This window comes from Muscardinus avellanarius (genome assembly GCF_963383645.1).
Source record: "Muscardinus avellanarius genome assembly, chromosome: 3".
NCBI lineage: Eukaryota > Metazoa > Chordata > Mammalia > Rodentia > Gliridae > Muscardinus > Muscardinus avellanarius.
The window spans coordinates 130,520,135-130,523,910 of NC_137788.1; positions in this window are offsets into that span (position 1 = coordinate 130,520,135).

Consider the following 3,776-nt stretch of genomic DNA (forward strand, 5'->3'; position numbering starts at 1 on the left):
TTTGGCAAAGTTGCCCAAACTGGCCTGGAATTTGCGAACCTCTTGTATCTGGGATTACAGGCGGGTGCCCCGCTCCCTGGCTTTATTTACTTTCTTTTCTTGGTAATTTACCCCCCACTCCCCGCCTTATCACATCCAGAGACATCCTCCAAAGTCCTCAACTCAAAGCCCCCACCTCCCCAGCCCTGTGCTGACTGCGTTCTGGGATTTCTGGGAACGGGCTCCCACCCACCTCCCAGTCCTTCAGCGCTAGGCTTGGCTCCAGGCACACACACCCTCTTCTTTCAGGCACAAAGAACATTAATACGCTTATAATCATTGTTCTTAAGCAAGATGTTGTAGATGTCACAATTCCTTTTTCAGTAAAATATTTGCAGGTTGAAATGATGTATATGGTTAAGTAACATGTAAATCTCTTTTTAAGTTTTTTGGGACCCTGAAACAAGGTCCTGCTGAAAGTTGCTCTCTCTGATGTGTTTCAGTGAAAGCTTTCAAAATGTCTGTGAACTTTACCCCTTCCCAGGCAACTGTTTTATGGGATTGAGGCCAGGGAAAATACGAATTAAACTATATTCCTAGTCATGACCTCTGTCATCTGGCTCAGAGTCCTTGGGTTCCAACTAGGACCTGGATGAACACCAAATGCACCCTAAAGCATGGTGACACACCTACCTACTTTCCCCCAATCACCTCTTTTGGAGCTGTGAGCCAGCCCAGGAAGCAATCTTTTATTATAAATCTCATTTAGTGTCTAAGACATGTTTTCCCAGAAGATTTTAATACTGGGACTTTTTGTCAAAATTCTGGGATTAGAGCCGGGCATGGTGGCGCACACTTGTAATCCTCGAGCTTGGGTGGCAGAGACAGGAGGATCTCGCAGGATCGAAGCCAGCCGCGCACACTGGCTCAGGAGACCCTGTTTCCAAATAAAAAATGAAAAAATAGGTCTGGGAGTGTAGCCCGGAGGTAGAAGGGCTTCCAGGAACCCCAGTACCACACACACCAAAAAAAAATTCTGGGATCAGCCCAGGACAATTTTCCCAGAATGCAAGGCAAAAGGATTATCATTGTGATAGAGAACGGATATGATTATTGTGCCAGTATTGGGAATGGCCTAGGAAGATTTGGGAAAGCTCTGATTATTAATATATTTCTTTTCTTTTTCTTTTTCTTTTTTTTTTTTTTTTTGGTGGTACTGGGGTTCCTGGAAGCCTTTCTACCTCCGGGCTGCACTCCCAGACCTATTTTTACATTTTTATTTGGAAACGGGGTCTCCTAAGCCAATGCGCGCAGCTGGCTTCAAACCTGCTCGATCCTCCTGTCTCTGCCTCCCAAGTGCGGGGATTACAAGCGTGCGCCACCACGCCCGGCTTTATTAATATATTTCAAAAGAAAATAATTGGTATATTTCAAAATAGTTGTGTCAAAATGGCGGCAGACAATGGGTAAAGAAAGGACTTGGTTTCTGCCTAAAACAGGCAGCTATTCCAAAGTAAATCCACCTAGCTCAAAGTAATTAACAAGTCAATAGAGAAGAGCAAGAGGGCTTCCTCTTTCTATGGACAGATCTACCAGAAGATCTAGGGAGGATGGGGCAGGGTTTGACCTTGCCCTTCATGAAAGGAGACATCTCACCACACCTTGCTAGGGGAGGTACCTTTCAGGGTTAAGGGGAGGTACCTTACAGTTCACTACGTCAGAGTCACGCAAACAAGATGGAGGTCATGGGTATAAAAGGCCAAGTCCACGTGTAAGCCCTTTGGTGTATTCATTTTGAGTCACCCCTTCATGCTGTTTTGGCATGGGGCTGTATTTCTATTTTCTGTATTTCTATCTTTCTAATAAACTTCTTTAAATCTTCAGCAACGGTCCAAGCTATGCGTATTTATTCTTAGCTTAGGACAAGAATCCACGGTTCTTTCTTCTCTTTGGGGTCGTTTTGGATTTTGTTATGGGTTGGGGGAAAGTGTGTCCGGGACCCTCGCAGGGGTTCCCGGGAAACAGTTTCCACAAACCATATTCTCCCAATCCGTAACAATTATGATTAAAATTTTTTTCCTTAGAAAATAGCTTTTTTTGTGTTGTTGTTTGTTTTTGCTCTACTGGGGATGGAACCTAGGAGCATTCTACCTCTGAGCTACAACCTTATCCCTATTTTTTATTCTTTATTTTGAAACAGAGTCTCATTGAGTTGCAAAGGGCCTAAGTAGCTGAGGCTGTCCACAAACTGCAATCCTCCTGTCTCAGCCTCCCAAATGCTGGGATTACAAGTGTGCGCCACCACGACCAGCATCTTCTATTTGTAAAACTTTTTTATTTTTAGTAGTACCGGGGATTGAACCCAGGGGCATTCTACCTCCAACCCCCTCCCTCCAGCCTGATTTTATTTTTATTTTGAAACAGGATCTCACTAGGTTAATGAGAGTCTCACTACTTGCTGAAGCTGTCTTTGAACCTGTAGTTCTCCTGTCTCAACCTCCCAAGTAGTAGGATTACAAGCATGTACCACCACACCTGTCCCTGCTAAAATGAGGCTGGCCTCAAGCCTGCAAATCCTTCTATCTCAGTCTCCAAGTACTGAGATTACAGGTGAGCACCATTAAGCCTCACTCCTAAAACTATTTCTTAAACTTCACATCCCTAAACAGCACTTTAGTGACAGTGGTAAGGAAACCTAAGTTATGGATATACCCATATATTAGGTCCTTGTTGGTGTGGTAATAATTTTTGACTGTTGATAATAAAAACATATCACCATGTAGGTATGTCTTATATACCAACTTTTTTTTGTTTTCAGTACTAGAGATTGACTCCAGGGGCATTCTACCTCCAAGCTACACCCTCAGCCCTATTTTTTATTTCTTTCTTTTCTTTTTCTTTTTCTTTTCTTTGTGTGTGTGTCTGTGTATGTGGTGCTGGGAATTGAATCCAGGGACATTCTACTTCCAAGCCTTATTTTTTTTTATTTTTTGGTGGTACTGGGGTTCCTGGAAGCCCTTCTACCTCTGGGCTACACTCCCAGACCTATTTTTTAATTTTATTTGGAAACGGTCTCTTAAGCCAGCGCTGCTGGCTTCGAACCTGCGCGATCCTCCTGTCTCTGCCTCCCAGCGATCCTCCTATCTCCGCCTCCCAAGCGCAGGGATTACAAGCATGTGCCACCACGCCCAGCTTATGTTTTATTCTTTATATTTTTTAATTTTTAAAATTTTTTTGGTTGTACTGGGGGTGGAACCCAGAGGCTTTCTACCTCCGGGCTATACTCCCAGACCTTTTTCATATTTTATTTGGAAACAGGGTCTCACTAAGTTGCTGAAAGCCTCACTAAGCAGCTGAGGCTGGCTTCGAATCCGTGTAATCCTCCTGGCACAGCCTCCCAAGGACAGGGATTACAAGCGTGCGCCACCACGCCTGGCTTTTATTCTTTATTTTGAAACAGGGTCTAAGTTGTGGAGGTCCTCACTAAGTAGCTGAGGCTGGCTGGCAACCTGTGATCCTCCTGTCTCAGCCTCCCAAATACTAGGGTTACAAGCGTAGGCCACCATGCCTGGCACATACCTACTTTTATCACAATGTGAAAGACAAAACCAAAAATAACGTTTTGATCATTTCCCTTGGAAAAGAACCCCATGCTTATGTTTGTCTTCTCAGTTGTTCCCTAACAAATGGCAAGCACATTGCTTGTTCCCTAAACCCAGCAAGGAACACTTCCTGCCTGTGAATTTCAGCTGTCTTGTAATGCACAATGCAGGCAGCAAGCTTCGGACTCAAGCAGG